Consider the following 16,874-nt stretch of genomic DNA (forward strand, 5'->3'; position numbering starts at 1 on the left):
AACCGCCCTGGCTGGGACCCTGGGAAGCCCCTCCTAGCCCAGGCCGGGACTCTGCACAGGCTCCTGCGCTGGATCCCCAGAGGGTCTTCACCCCCGCAGCTCCCTCCCCCCGCCCAGTGGAAAGGAGAAGGTAAGGGGCTGAGTGGGCGCCCCGGAGGTGGATGGGTGGGGGACCCGGCTGGGCTCCGGGTCAGGGTGGGAAGAGATGAGAAGAGGCCAGAAGGGGGCTTTCGGTTTCCTGGGGCCTGATTGGAGGTTGGCCCGATGAGTCGGAGCTGGGGGCGCGCCCATCCCCGCTGGCTCCTGCGAGAACCACCGCTCGGCCCCTCCCCGGAGCCGCTTTGTCCCGGCGCCGGCGGCGGAGGTGGTGGAGACGACCGGGCAGGAGGCAGAGACCCCGGACGGACGGCCCGGACACGGGGAGGCGGGGCGCGCGGAGGACGGCCCCGCACTCAGGCCCGCGGGCACCGCGCCCGCCCCACGCGCTCGCACCGGCGGGCAGGTGAGCAGGCGGCGCCGCCCCCAGTCCCGGCCCCCCGCCGACCGCCCGAGCCTCCGTGTCTGTCTCCGCCGGCGCGGCGCGGACGCCCATCAGGTCGGTTATGTAACGGCGCCGGCCCACTCGCCCCTGCGCCCGGTCCTGCCCGGGCTGCGTGGGGCGCCCCAGCCGCGCCCCGGACCGTGATAGGGGGCGGGCGAGCGCGAGCGGGTGAGGGAGTGGGCCAGGGGGGTAGCGGGGGTGGGGGGGTCTCCGGATCCCGTTGAAGACCCCCAAGGCGGCGGTGGGGACAGAGGTCTCTCCTGACCCCTTGCTACAGGGCGCGGGTCTCCGAGAGCCTCTTCCCATTCCCAGTGGCCCCAGGGTTTGCCTTCTCGGGAGCAGCAGCAGGTGCGTAAATTGCGGGTAAAGAAAGACGCCTGTGGTCCCGGGACTGAGGTGTGGGGGGTGGTGGTTAGACGAGGTGGACCGGACCCAGAGCGCAAAGGATAAACGGGGGGGGGGGGGGGGGGGGGCTCCTCTCCCAGCGCTTAAAGGAAAGCACTGGGCAGGACGAAGGTGCTCCGAGGCGCAGCGGGAATTGTCCTCCCTGGGATTAGCTGGCTTGGGTCATCTAAAAATAACTCCAAGTTGGAAAAGTGAAATAGAAGGGAGCACAGTGTGCCGAGTTCGCCCGCCCTGCCCGTGGGATGCTTCGCTCTGGAAGTCACTGGAGGGAATAGGCAAATCTCAGCCACCTGATCCCTCCTCCGCCTCCGGGTCTCACTGGTTTCCAGGGTGTCTCGATTTGACTTTTAGTTAATGATTTATTCTCCAAGGCACTGCAGTCTTTTTCTTATCCCAAAATAAAACGATAGAGCAGAGTGCATGCTTTAAATCTCTTCTGTGTCCTACAGTAGGATGGACGTGTGCAATGGATACTTCAAAAGCCAAAGCTTTTTAAAGGATTGTTTTAGTAAAAAACCAAAAGTTTCTGGGCTCCCTTTAACATACAGCCCCGCAACGGGAGAAGAAAGGATGCCAGAGCATTCCAGCCCGCCCTTCCTTCCCTCTCCCTTCAGCCAGAATCCCACTTCACCTGTCACACAGAGGGCAACTTTAAGGAAAATAGGACATTTACAATAATGTCACTCAACTTTCACACGTATTACATCAACTTCAAAACACAGGACAAATGCATCTCAGGCACAGGGCAACCCTTGCCAACTGGCCCCCTCCATTCTGGGGACACAAGGGAGTTGGAACAACCTAGAAGCTGGGAACGATCACGAAGCCGGTCAGCACTGACTGTGGAACAAGGCAGGGGAGTGGACATTTGGCTGCTTTTCAGTCTACACATAGATTTTCTTTAGCCTTATAGCTATTAAGTATGATCCGTCATTGAGCTGAATGAGGCTGAAATGCGAGTTGCACTTTGCTTTCAAATCCACTGCAAATCAGATCTGCATTAATTGGCCACCTAGTGCCCAAGCCCAGTTCATTGAATTTTGTGAGGGGGAAAAGTGTTCTCAACCAAAGCTGCAGAATCCCAAGAGCTTTCAAAATGCCTGTGTGTACAGAGCCTGCAGAACTCAACAGAATCCTGGAGGGCGTGGCTGTCTCCAGGGATGAACATTTAGTAGGCCTAAGTGGAAACCCGAGAGCTTTGTCGTTAGCAAGTGGATATCACACCCTTAAAAACCACTGGAATAATCATTTGCAGCTGGTCAAATACAGTGCAGAAACTAGGTTTGTTGAGACCAACTTTGAGAGCCGCTGTGGTCTCATTTCCCATACTGCCTGCACCATCCACTCAGCTAATCAACAGCTGTTGGTCAAACATCCACTGTGTGCTATGTAGGCGCTGTGCCAGAGACTGAATGAAGGAGGCCCATGCCTTTCAGAAATCATCTCACAAAAAAAGGATAAGAAAATAAGTGATAATGATCAGCATGGTGAGTGTTTAATGGAAACAGGGACAGGTTCAGTGGGAGCCCAGGGAAAGAAGGCTGGAGAGAATCTGGAAGAGCCTTCAGAGTTCACAGGTGGACTGGATCCCAGTAGGCACTAGGAGTTCTCAATGGAAGGGAGTTGGCTATCCACATTGAAGGAAAGGTCATGTTCAAAAAATGTGTAGGTGTTCTGAAATGGGGATGTGGCAGGGGAGTGTGGCAGGGGAGGAGGGATTTTAGTTCACTTGGGTCGTGAATATAGCCTATTCAGGAGAAACCACAGGTTTTTATGGGAGAAATGATTTGATCTGACTTGTGTCTTGCAAAAGTAACTTTGGAGGTGGTGAGTAGGTGGGGTTACAAAGACGAGTGAGCTCAGATTTCAGACCACTAGAGTGGTCCAGACCGCCTCCCCCAAAGGAAATGAATTGTGCCTGAACCGGGGAGAATAGGGAAAAAGAAGAGATCTACAGAGAGCCATTTCATAGGGACACTCAATGGCACTAGGTCACCAAGTGGATGGTGGTGTGGAAGGATAAGATGTCTAGATACTGTCAGGCTTTTAACTGAGTTAGAAAGTAAATAGAACAAGTAGGTTTGAGAAATGAGGAATTTCAACTGAAAGCTTTCCCTCTAAGATCAGGAATAAGACAAATATAGTCACTCTTACTACTTTATGCAACATAGGACTGGAAGTACTGGTTAGAACATTTAGGCAAGAAAAAAAAAATTTAAAAGGCATCCAAGTCAGAAAGGAAGAAGTAAAACTGTCTCTATTTGCAGATAACTCAATGTTATAAATGTTATATATGGAAAACCCTAAAGACCACACACACACACAGAATTCAGTAAAGTTGCAGGATACAAACCAATATACAAAACTCAGTTGCATTTCTGTACACTAATAATGAGCTATCAGAAAGCAGAATTAAGAAAACAATCTCATTTAAAATTGCATCAAAAAGAATGAAATACCTAGGAATACATTTAACCAAGAAGTTTCAGTACACTGAAAACTGTAAGACTTTGATAAAAGGAATTGAAGAATCCATAAATAAATGGAATATTCCATGCTAATGGTTTAGAAGAATTAATATTGTTAAACTGTTCATATCACCCAAAGCAATCTACAGATTCAATGCAATTCCTATCTGAATTCCAATGGCATTTTTCACAGAAATAGAACAAACAATCCTAAAATTTGTATGAAATCCCAAAAGACCTTGAATAGCAAAAACAATCTTAAGAAGGAACAACAAAGCTGGAAGCATTGCACTTCCTGATTTTAAGCTACATTATGAAGCTATAGTAATCGAAACAGTATGGTATTGGCATAAAAACAGACACATAGATCGATGTGACAGAAGAGGGAGCCCAGAAATAAACCCATGTATCTATGGTCAATTGACTTATGACACAGAAACCAAGAATATAAAATGAAGAAAGGCTGGTTTCTTCAATAAATTATGCTGGGAAAACTGGACAGCCATATGCGGGGGTGGGGTGGGGGGGTGGGGGGGTGGGAGGTTGGGGGGTGGGGAGGGGGGAGAAGGAAGCTGAGCCACTGTTTTACAACAAACACAGAGATCAACTCAAAGTGGATTGAAGGCTTAAACATAAGACCTGAAATCATAAAACTGCTAAAAGAAAATATAGGAGGTAAGCTCCTTGACAATTGGTCTTGGCAGTGATTTTTTTTTTAATCAGAAAAACAAAGGGGAAAAAAGCAAAATAAACAAGTAAGATGATACATCAAATTAAAAAGCTTTTGCACAGCAAAGGGAACCATCAATAAAACAAAAAGGCAACCCAGGAAGTGGGAGGAAATGTATGCAAATCATATATTTGATAAAAGGTTAATATCCAAAATATGTAAAGAATTCATACAACTCAATAGCAAAAACCAAACAATCTGATTTAAAAAAATGGGCAGAGGAATTGAATAGATATTTTTCCAAAGAAGACATACAGATGGCCAACAGATACATGAAAGGTACTCAGCATCACTAATTATCAAGTAAATGAAAATAAAAACCATAATGAGGTAGCAACTCACACCTGTTAGAAAGGCTATTATCAAAACAAAAGAAAACAAAACAAAAACAAGATTACATGTTGGTGAGGTTGTGGAGAAACAGGAATCCTGTGCACTGTTGGTGGGTATGCAGCCACTAAGGGAAACAGTATGGAGATTCCTCAACAATTTAAAATGTAGAACTACCATATGATCCTGCAACCCCACATCTGGGTATTTATCTGAAGGAAAGAAAATCACTGTCTCTATAAGATATGCCTTTATGTTCATTGCAGCATTTTTTACAATAGCCAAGATATGGAAACAACCTAAGTGGCCGTCCATGGATGAATGGATAATGAAGATGTGGCATATATAAAAAAAGAAGGAAATTCTTCCATTTGTGATAATATGGATGGACCTTGAGGGCATTATGCTAAGTGAAATAGGTCAGAGAAAGACAGATATATCTGTAATCTAAAAAAAAACCTGAACTCACAGGTACAGAGACCAGATTGGTGGTTGTCAGAGGCAGGGGTAAGGGATGGGCAAAATAGGTGAAGATGGTCAAAAGGTACAAGCTTTCAGTTGTAAGATAAGTTCTGGGGGTTTAATATGGTAACTATAGTTAACAATACTGTATTTCGTCACTGAAAGTTGCTAAGAGAGATCTTAAAAGTTCTCATCAGGACAAAAACATTTGTAATTATGTGAGGTGATAGATATTTACTGTGGCTATACACACACACACACACACACACACACACACACACACACACACAGTAGAGGCTCAGTGCACAAAATTTGTGCACTGGTAGGGTCCCTAGTGGCTGTCTCCACCAGCTGGGGCCTCCCTCCCTTCCCCTGGCTGGCCCCGCCCCCTGGTCAAACTCCCGGACGATCTCCCAGTCGAAGGGACAATTTGCATATTACGCTTTTATTATATAGGCTATGGCAAAACCATTATGTTGTATGCCTAAAACTAATACAATGCTATATATTAACTGAATCTCTATAAGACTGGGTGTGGGAAAGAAAGTATACAAGAAAGAGTAAGTTTGAGAAAGATGGGGAATTTTGACTTTGAAGATCAAATGAAAATGATCAGTAGGCACTTTCATTTTTCAAAGACACTTTAATTTCTTCACTCCTGGTGCTAAGCTTCTATTCATCTTACCTTCATTTCTTTTTTTTTTTTTATTTTTTTATTTATTGCTTAAAGTATTACAAAGGGTATTACATATGTGTCCATTTCCCTTTTCCCCCCGCCCTAGACAGTCCCCTAGCCTCCCCTATCCCCCAGTGTCTTGTGTCCATTGGTTATGCTTATATGCATGCATACAAGTCCTTTGGTTGATCTCTTACCTTCATTTCTGAGACTGTCTAGGGCTGCCTTTGGAGAAGAGGAAGAAAATTTGATAGCAAGAAGTTTTTTCTACCTTCTTCCCCAAAAGTGAAAGGATTAACTCTCACTATCTGAACTAATTATTTTAGTCAAAGTAAAAATAATTTAAATTATGATAGTAACTAGAGGCCCGGTGCACGACATTCGTGCACTGGAGGGGTGGGGTCCCTCATCCTGGCCGGCTCCCTCTTGCAATCCGGGACCCCTCTGGGGATGTCCGACTGCCAGCTTAGATAAACTGGCAGTCGGACATCCCCAGAGGGGTCCTTAGTGCTGCTGTGGAGGTGGGAGAGACTCCTGCCACCACCACTGTACTCGCCAGCCTTGAGCCCGGCTTCCTACAGGGGGAGCGCACTGACCACTAGGGGGCAGTTTCTGCATTGAGCATCTGCCCCCTGGTGGTCAGTGTGTGTCATAGCTACCAGTTGTTCCACCGTTTGGTCCATTAGCCTTTTATTATATAGGATAGCTAACATTTATTCAGTGTATACTCTATGTGAGCACAAAGGAGTTAGAGCTCTACCTAGATTAACACATAGGATTCTCACGATGACTTTATGAGGCAGACCGCCCTCTGACATCCCCCAAGGGGTCCTGGATTGTGAGAGGGTGCAGGCCAGACTGAGGGACCCACTGGTGCACGAATCTGTGCACTGGGCCTCTAGTATACTTGATAAGAAACCCAAGGGAAAGCGAAAGTACCATATCTAGGCTGCACAATTAGGAAGAGGTGCACCGGGGTTCAAGCTCAGGCAGTCTGACCAGCACTCTGAATCACCAGTCAGAACTAACAACACTGAAATGATTCCTGTTTAGTCTGGAGTTTTATTTATTTTTTATTTTATTTATTTTTACCCTGTGTTTGAATATTAGTGGCTGATGCTATAAAAGAGAACAGACTGAGTCAGGAGTCCTGGCTCTCATCTGGGCTCACACCTAATTTGTTGTGTGACCTCTGCAAAGTCACAGCCCCTCCCAGGCTTTCTTTATTTTAAATCTGTATGTTACTTGGAAAAGAGGCCGACCAGATGATTTCTTGCTGTCTCTGTATTCTTTTTTTTTTTTTTTTGTAATATATTTTATTGATTTCTTACAGAGAGGAAGAGAGAGGGATAGAGAGTTAGAAACATCGATGAGAGAGAAGCATCGATCAGCTGCCTCCTGCACACTCCCTACTGGATATGTGCCCGCAACCAAGGTACATGCCCTTGACCGGAATCGAACCTGGGACTCTTAAGTCCATAGGCCGACGCTCTATCCACTGAGCCAAACCAGTTAGGGCCTGTCTCTGTATTGTTAAATTCTCACATCTTATCTTGAATTTTACCATTGATTTGGGTTAAAATCACACCTGCCTTGTCTTTTTTAGAACAGGAATACTTCCAAGAGGATTGACTCAAATGGTGGCCTGTCCTTAGCAGCTGATGTCAACTAGTCCCTGGTGCATGTGCTACTGAGGGTGCCGATGTTGGGGAAGCCTGCAATTCAGAGAGTGGGAACCAGGATGGGCACTAATGTGGAGGACACATAGTTAGGAGTCAGTTTCTTCGTTTTAGATGTGTCACTTAAATTCTATGAGACTTAGTTTTCTCATCTCTAGATAATTGTAGTGATAACTATATGTGTTGTAAGGTCATAAGGAGTGAAACAGATAACATAAAACAGGCACAGTACACGTCTGCCTCATCGAAGGTGCCTAGTAAATGGGGGTCCTCACCCTTCACCCCCAGGGAAACAGACACGCCAAAAATAGCTCAAACCTCCTACATTTCAGAATGCCCACAGAAAATACTGTTTTTAGTCAGGGTGGAAAGGGATTTATTTTCTTAATCTGATTTCCCCACACTCAGCTCACTTCAAAAAACAGAGATGAGACTCAGGGTTCCTAAGCTTTGGAATGTATGCAGAAGAAAGCATTGTAATGGTGGCTGTTGAACAAAAGAATTTTGTAGTAGGAATTTGGGAGCTATACCCTAGTTTTTATTACTGTGGCTTTATTTCTTTGTGGGAATAACGGCTTTATTGTTTCAAGTGATTGAGATATGCCTACTACAAAATATTCTAAGTTCTTTGAGGGCATGGGCTGTGCCTTAATACTGCTCTTACAAGGTTGGGAATAAAGTATAAAAAGCATGGACTTGGCATGGAAAGGCCTGGATTCCCTTCCTGGCATGTCACTTCCCAGCTATGTAACCTTGAGCTTCCCAGTGATGTGACAGCCACAGGAGCTGGCATTTGTTGAATGCTGCCCCTGTTCAAGACGCTGTGCTCAGCACACTGTATACGTTATCTCATTTAATCCTGACAACATGGGGGTATTATTGTCACTATTCACAGATGAGCATGCCCTGAGGATCAGGTCTCTGAGTTGAAAATTTCTTATCTGTACAATTAGGAAAAGAATACTTGATCTCTCCACCTTACAGAGTCACTGGGCTGAAATGTTAGAGTCTGCGAATGTGCACTCATATTCACAAAATGGAATGGTCTGCACAGATGTTACGGATGATTGTCACAGTAGGGACCTCCCAAGAGGTCAGTTATAGTTGGGCCTGGTATAGCACCAGGTCTGCGAGGGGAGGGAGGTCCACTGTATTTAAAAGACTTTTGTAGAATGCATTAACAAACTGTATTTCCTTGCCTTATTCTTTGGTAGCTTGTCTAATGATACCTGTTGATTTCAAAGATAACTTACCTGTCAGTACCAGGACTCCACTAGGCTGGGCCAGGAGGAGACTGACCAGGCAATGGACCTGGGTCTTGCTGGTGGAAGGGGGAAGAGGGCATGGTTTACAGGAAAGAGGTAACTGCCAGAGAGGTTACCTCAGTATAAACAGAGAAGGCTGAAAGTCAAAACCAAGTTCGAGGAAGGCATAGGCATGATGTAGAATGCAAGAAGTCATCTCTAGGATGAACATCAAGCGTGAGCAACATGTAGGGTGTAGAGTCCGCTCAAGGAGGCTAGTGTCTGCTGAAGACAAGCGACCCTCTGCCCTGATTTTTTGAAGAGCTTCTTGTATGTGTATGCTTTCTATAAAATCTTTGGAAAACACAGAATAGTATAAAAAGAGAAAATTAAAATCACACGTATTACTATGAGCAAATGATAATTATTAATATTTTGTTGTATTTCCTTTCAGTCTTTTTATATGCATATTTTTGTAGAATTGGGATCATTCTTTGTTTAGAATTTTGCATTCAGTGTACTTCACCAAACATTTTAAATAGCTTTCATGTAAGTTAACAGTCTTTGTGAACATTGTTTTCAGTAGCCGCCCGCATGGCATTCCCATGTGGGATTTTACCAAATTCATTTATCTCCTCCCCTAGTGTTGGACATCTAGATGGTTCCCAAGTCTCCAAAATACCATAAATAATACTTTGATGAACATGTTTGATCATAATTCTTTTCTAAATTTTAGGCCATTTTCTTAGGATAGATTGTTAGAAGTGGAATTATTGGCTCAAACAGGCTTTCTACATATCTTGACATTTTTAATTGTCTTTCCAGGAGATTGCAGTAATTAACATTCCTACTAGCAATGCATGAGAATACGGGTCTCACCTCCACCCTGCTAGTAAGCACTCTTTTTGGTGAAGATAAGGGGTGGCTGCTGTTAGTGCTTTCCAGAAATGACGCCCCTGTGGAAATGTTCCTGCTTACCTGTTGCTTCAAGGAGGCTGAGGTTTCACTGTGGGAGTTGAAGATGGATGGGGTAGATGTAACGTGTAAATGAGTGTTTGTAGGAGAGTTGTTTTCAGTGGATTAGCTTTTCTTCTAGTAGTTCTGTTATCGTCTGGTCTGGCGTATGGATGCCACGGGCTGTGTGGGGTGACAGCTGTCATTGCAGCCTGTTGAACTACTAAAACTGACTGAAATGAGGCACAATAAAGCAACCTCTGCTTACATGAGAACTGGTTCAGTTTGCCATTCAAATCCCGAAAAATATTAACAGCAAATACATGTACTTATTTGTATTAGTTCTATTGTTGCTTTTAATTGGCTTTGACTGGTTCCCCTTCCACTGATGGCAAGGCCTCTTTGGCAAGCATTAGATAACTATCTCATTATGTCTTTTTCACCTTCCACAAAGTGAGATACAATGCAGAGGAAAGCATTTTGAATAAATAACTAACATAATCAATTGGAATCTCTTTAAAAATCATGTGAATGGTCATTATTCTAGAATTTTAATTTGACGACTAATCAAATTAGTCTTTCCAAAAGAGTCTCTGCATTCATTATTAGGCTACTATCAACTAAGTTGGTTATATTGACTAACTTATTGAAGTAAACAAACAGCCAATTTGAATTATTTCCCTGCCACAAAATTATCTGAAAGACAGGCTAAATTAATATAATTTGTTTTTTATTTCTACTTCTGTAGCTGATAAAGATAAAAGCCTAGTAATGGAGTGTGGCCAGCTTAGATCAGCCTATTTGATCTTATACTTCGCTTTTGAGGCTTAATAATTAGTCCAGAAAAAATTATTTATTTGATCATCATGATAGGTATCATATGACTTTCTATATAGAGTATATTAAATTCAGATCAACTAATGGTAGTTCAAACAAAATTGTATTTGCTCAAGTGCAAAGTCTAAACCTGGAAAAGTGAAAGCAAAGTATTAATTCATGAATATGTTACCTTTTTTCCTGCTGTGGTCATTAATGATATGCCTTTGATCTTTTATGATGTACAAGCAACCTTTTATGAAAAGGTTAAGTTTTGGTCAGGGAACATATTCAGCAACTGGCATCATAAATGTGTTTATTTGGCATCCTTAATTTTCTGAGTGTTCTGTCTCTTGGTGATTTTTGTTCCACACACAGCTGTTGTTTGCATTAAACTTCAAAGTTTGACAAGGTGACATTTAGGTGAAAGCTCTGATTTGAAATATAAGCAGAGTGGATTTCCAAAGCGTAGCTTCTAACCCCAGCTCATGGCTACTCCATGGGGATTCTTGGCTCATGCCTGGACCTTGGTTTGGTTATGGCCTCCTGTGATATCACGGATGGGGAGAGGGGATCTCCTTTCTCATTCTGGTTTTCAGCCACACTGGGAGGTGTGGTGTCATTCTGGAAGGTCGAGAAGGTTTTCACAGCCCCTATACCTGTGCAGATCTATTTGGAAAGGTTGTCTCCAGGGGGAAGTGAGATTAATAGAAACCTGAACTTCTCCCCTCGGTTCCCCAAAATCCAAATTAATTTTGTATTCAAGTATGCAACCACTTGCTTGAGGCTGTGTGAAAACTGCTCAGACCATTTGCCTGGAAACTGAAACATTATGAAATTTGGGATGGCTTTAGATAGGCTCAGTTGTGTGAAGTGAAATCATTAATGGGACATAGGACAGGCCACAGTGGCCCTATGAGAAAACCCAGATGAACAGGCTGCACAATGCTCCTTCATACTTCTTTTTTATTCACCTTGACCAGCGGTTCTCAACCTGTGGGTCGCGACCCCTTTGGCGGTCTAATGACCCTTTTACAGGGGTTGCCTAAGACCATCCTGCATATCAGATATTTATATTACGATTCATAACAGTAGCAACATTACAGTTATGAAGTAGCAACAAAAATAATTTTATGGTTGGGTCACAACATGAGGAACTTTATTTAAAGGGCCAGAAGGTTGAGAACCACTGTTCTAGACAGTTCCTGGAGGCCACAGAGCAAGTGCTGTAGCAAGTGACCTTGTATTATTCATGGAATGGCTTTCAGGGTCTCCAACTATGGAAATCTCCAAAGATAGTACGTCCTCATGAGACTTCTACTTTTATTCTTTAAAATTGCTTTTAAAATGTCACATTTAAGCATAACTATATATATATATAACAAAGGCTTTTGTCTTGGGTTAGAAAGATCAAACTTAATACCATGCTTTCAACTTTCTCACCTTTAATTGAACCTCTTACTCTCTTTTCTTTTTTTAAAAAATATTTTTATTGATTTCAGAGAGGAAGGGAGAGGGAGAGAGAGAGATAGAAACATCAATGATGAGAGAGAATCATTAAACTGCTGCCTCCTGCACGCCCTACACTGGGGATTGAGCCAGAAACCAGGGCATGTGCCCTGACCAGGAATCGAATGGTTCATAGGTCAACGCTAAACGACTGAGCCAAGCAGGCTGGGCTGAACCTCTTCCTCTTAGCTCAACCGTTTCCATATCTTCATAACTGTACCTGGCTATTGTCTTACAATTCAAGCCACCATGTGATACTATGAGAAGGTTATTTTATATGAACAAAATTAGAAGTACCGTAATGGATATGAGTGAAAACTAATCCTAGGTATTTTGATGACGGTATAAATTTCATGAGTATCTTATAGGAAAGAAACTTCAGAGACTAATGCAGGCCAGAGACCTTTACCTAACTGGTATGTGGGGCTGTTTCCAGTATAACTGGCAGTTGGACTTGGTGGATTTCCCAACTGATTACCATAGCACCCTTTCTGCTCCCCCACCCCCACCTCATCAACCATTTGCTCTCTGAATTATTTTGTGTGATTTCAGATTTTGGCATAAGCCTCTGAGTGTGAATGGAGACTTTCCTTTTAGAATCTGTTCCTATTCATCTTCTCAGACACCCTCATCTCAGTGATCATAAGGCTTTGAAAAGCTAAAGTAATACTTCTTCCTTCCAAAAGAAAGGAAAAAATGGAAAGATCTCGATATTTTTCTACTCCAAAAAAAGGAGTGATGTTCAGGTGGTAAAATATAAACACCAACCTAAAAGGTAATTTTTTAAATTTTAAAATATTATTTAAAAATATTTTGAAATGACTATTAAGGTCATTTAGATTTAAAAACATCTAGTAGAGATGATTAGTTTGTGCGAGATCATGAGGGAGATAATAGTTTTCTTTTTATTCAGTTATAACCTTTTTTTTTTTTTTTTTTTGATCAGGCCAGTTCTTTTAATGATTTTCCAAAGTATCAATAAAATTATGTCTTTTCTTGCTTTGGAGTTTCTATGAATGAGATATTTGTATGCATCCTTTATAGTACCATAATCATTGCTTAAACAAACCATTCCTATACCACTTTTATCATCCTAGGATTGCTAACGGTTTATTTTTAAGACCATATGCTAATGTCACAATGAAGTCATTCTTCTTACACTGTAGAGTTTCTGTCAGTGATGTCTGTTGTTGATCATGTCAGTGTAAATGCTGCCAAATATACACCTTTCTTTCCCTAATTGCAAATTAACTTTTTTATGGCTACTTTTTAGAGAACCCCGGGAGGCCAATAGCAATAATTGGAACATGGCTATGAGAGACCAGATATTATTTCTTCAGCTTCCTATTCTAATAAATAATTAACCACCAAGTTGCTTATAAATAAATCAAAAGCTTTATAATAAACAACAAACTAAGGAGCAGTTGCCTACAATTTACAGATATAGAGTGTTATAGAAGTGCTAGACATAATAATAATCAGAATGATAAATGTTTTTTAATGATAACTAATTTAAAGCACATTGCAATTGTGTAAAATCATAATTGGACATTCTCCTATCTCTGCTTCTTGAAATTCAAGTTTCCTTCAGGTTCTATCTTTTCAGGATTTCCTCAATCCTTGAGCCCTCAAAAAAGCTGTTGGTCTTTTTTTCAACCTATATGTATAGCACATACATAGTCTAACCTGTATATCTCATTCACTCATATATTCATTCATTCATTCATTCATTCATTCATTCATTCATTCATTATCCCCACTATGCACCAGGTGTTCTGCTAGCCACTGGGGTACAAAAAAAAAATCAACAGACAAACAGAGTCCCTGTCTTTAGTGGAATTGGAGTCCAGTAGACTTCAGCTTCTTGTTTACCTACACCTGCTCTGCATGGTAAATGCCCAGTGGGTGAAGACCACTCATTGATCCTGTGAACCCCGGCTATACATCACAATGGCTTGCAGGTGGTGTGCACTCTGTTGGTTGTCAATGAACTGATTATTATATTCATTCTAAATAATTGAGAAGCACAAGGTTGAAGATTTCAACACTTTCAAACGTCTTAAAGCCTTTGTTCTCATAAAGTTGCTAACTAGAAAAATAATTCCACAAGGTAAGTTTGTCTAGTTTCATTTACATGTCCAAAGTCCTCTAAGAATATGATGTAGTGCCACATCTTTATTTTATATTCCAGGGCACAAATATGACGGGTAGCAGTGTCTGAACTTCCCTCAGGCAGGTGTATTAAAGGCTTCTGTCTCAAACTCAAATTATTTTGAAAGTAGTGGCCCAGTGCATGAATTTGTGCACATTGAAAGGAAATTAATTAGAAGAAATATTTTAATATTGCTATTCGCCCTTTCTCTGTAATAGAGGTGTCAACCAAATTCACAATTGACAATGACAGATCAAAACACATGTGTGCAATTGGCCCCAGCAAGAGCTTTATATGCATCGCGCATGCACGAGTCAAATTAGCCTTTTATAGATATAGAATAAATTTGCTTAATTAGACCTGCTTTCTGATTTAGCTAAACTTTTTCCAGCCCAGTGAAGCACCCAACTTCTCTTTCAGGTAATTGTTAGCAACACAGCAGTAAATATCAACACGAAGCAGATTATTATTGCAGATCATGCAGTGAGAACAAAGGGTAAAATATTTAACTACAGCAGTGTTTGACTATATTCTGCACAGTGAGAAAACCTGAACTCATTTTCAAGTTCCACCATTTCTTACTTCTTTTCAGTCAGGTCAAGTTTCTAAGCTTTCTAAATCTCCATTTTCCAGCTAATGAAAAGAAAATAGGATTCCACCAAGTCTCCTATCTACCTACTCCAGGACTTCTGTGAGGATCAATTAAGATGAGGCATGGGAAAACGTTATAGTGTAAAATGTTTCCACCTGGCAATTAAGCAAGTCATGTTCCTAGGCCCGTAGTCAGCAAACTGCGGCTCGCGAGCCACATGCACCTCTTTGGCCCCTTGAGTGTGGTTCTTCCTAAGCCTTAGGGGTACCCTAATTAAGTTAATAACAATGTACCTACCTATATAGTTTAAGTTTAAAAAATTTGGCTCTCAAAAGAAATTGCAATCATTGTACTGTTGATATTTGGCTCTGTTGACTAATGAATTTGCCGACCACTGTCCTAGGCTGAAGAAACTGCAAGGAGGCTAGTTTTTAGGGAGAGGAAGCCAGGTATTGCTACTTGACGTCATTACCCAGATGGACACTTAGCATATTAGCCTTTTATATATATAGAAGCTTCTGTTTGGTAAGCAAGTGCATCCTTCCCTCTTTTGGGGAGCTTGGATGTAAAGCAACTGATCCAGAATAATAGTGGCTGTTTCTTTTGCACCAATTAAATATCAGGGCTAAGAACTTTCCACACAGCATCACACAATAGTCTTCTCAACAACTCTGTGAGGTAGGTTCTATTTTTATCCCTATTTTATTTAGATGAGGAGATGGAGGCTCAGGGAAGTTGAGTAACTGGCTTAGGGTCTTACAGGTAATAATTGTTGGAACCAGGACTTACTAATGGTCTCTTTGCCTCCATTGCCCACCACTCCTTGTCCCAGTGGGATCTGTGGAGGCATTCATGGGGAGGGGCATGGGACTTCTACATGATAATGCTTAAGTTTTGTGGGGTTTTTATTTCAGTGATAATCTAAAATAATGTTAGTATACTCTGGATCATCCAGATGACCACCTTATAATGAATAATACTGCCACGTGATTTTGGTGCCTGAATGTGTGTTTTTTATTGACAGTCAAGTTGGTGCCAGTATAATGTTAGTTGCTGTGGACTTGTGGGAATGAACCGGAGGACTTAATGGTACTTAGCCTTAAGTGAAGGCCACATGATGGTGTGGAGCACCGGTCCAGTGATGCTTAACTTTTCTGTGAATGCAGAAATGTGGGAGGAGGGTCCTAGTACAAGGTGAATGGCAGGAACCTTCTGAAGTCCAACACCTGCGTTGCAGTTTTCAGTATCATAGTCATAATGAGGCTCAAGGGTTACTTTTCATAAAACATCATCACCTGAATAGTAAGTCAATTTGAATTGGATTGGCTTTTAAATTTCATTTGTATTGAGTTAGTACTTGATGATTTTAGAAAGGCGTTGAAACTATAAGAACTTAGTTTTATGTTTGTATATATTTAGGTATTACAATAAAAAATTTAAGTCAAAATTGGGAGGGAGGCAGTATTTTTTTCCTTAAAAAAAAAAAAAGTGGTCTGTTCCAAACATTAAATAGATCCTCACTAATAAAAAAAAAAGTGCTCTGTACATTTTTCAAATTTGAACACACTAAATTCCTCTGCACTACTTAGTGAAAACTTGCTTCTCAAAAAATGCTTCTTCATGACCGGCCGGCATGCTCAGTGGTTGAGTGTTGACCTCTGAACCAGGAGGTCATGGTTCGATTCCCGGTAAGGGCACATGCCTGGGGTTGCAGGCTCAATCCCCAGGTGGGGCGTACAGGAGGCAGCTGATCAATGATTCTCTCTCATCACTGATATTTCTCTCTCTCTCTCTCTCCGTCTCCCTTTGTCTCTGAAATCAATAAAACTATATTTAAAAAAATGCTCCCCCACCCACCAGGCATCTGGTCTGTCCAAGTCTTCCTCAGGATTAGGCACTGACATTTCCTTTCAACCTGCAGATGATATCTGGGGAGGGTAAGGTCTGACCTTGGGTGAAACTCTCCCTGGCTGTGGTTCTCCTCTGATGGGCCTGTCAATCAAGGTGCCTCTGGATTCTCTGTCACCCTGGACTGATTCTGATAACTGACAGTTGTGTGTGTGCATCATCATGTTCTCATCACCTCCGTAAAGGTTTGTCAGTGTGGGCCAGGAAGTGGCACCAGCCCCATCTAAGCAGAGAAGATAATGACATTGTATTAGGATTTAAAAGGCTTCTGGTTTGAAAGGTCTCTGAGTCTGTCCAAAATCAGTGCATCAGTTACTCTTGGGGAAGGAAAAGGAAACCCTTAAGTTCAGACAATCAGAGGAGGTGCTATATGGCAGTATATTTACCCTTAGCTCTTAGTATTGCTTC

At 42.3% G+C, this 16,874-nt stretch overlaps 1 protein-coding gene across 3 annotated transcripts in view; it reads left to right on the plus strand.

Annotated features, from left to right (window-relative positions):
* The first annotated feature begins 303 nt into the window (after window positions 1-303).
* Window positions 304-16,874, plus strand: part of RCAN2 (regulator of calcineurin 2) — a 246,135-nt gene continuing 229,564 nt past the window's right edge. The window contains exon 1 of one of the 3 annotated variants that reach the window (XM_036317025.1): window positions 304-502. The gene's annotated coding sequence lies outside the window, so the exon portion shown is untranslated. Of the gene's footprint in view, window positions 596-765; window positions 890-16,874 lie in introns of those variants that run through there. The other 2 variants (XM_036317024.1, XM_036317026.1) reach the window with 2 other exon arrangements.

This window comes from Myotis myotis, unplaced genomic scaffold, assembly GCF_014108235.1.
Source record: "Myotis myotis isolate mMyoMyo1 unplaced genomic scaffold, mMyoMyo1.p scaffold_m19_p_7, whole genome shotgun sequence".
Lineage (NCBI taxonomy): Eukaryota > Metazoa > Chordata > Mammalia > Chiroptera > Vespertilionidae > Myotis > Myotis myotis.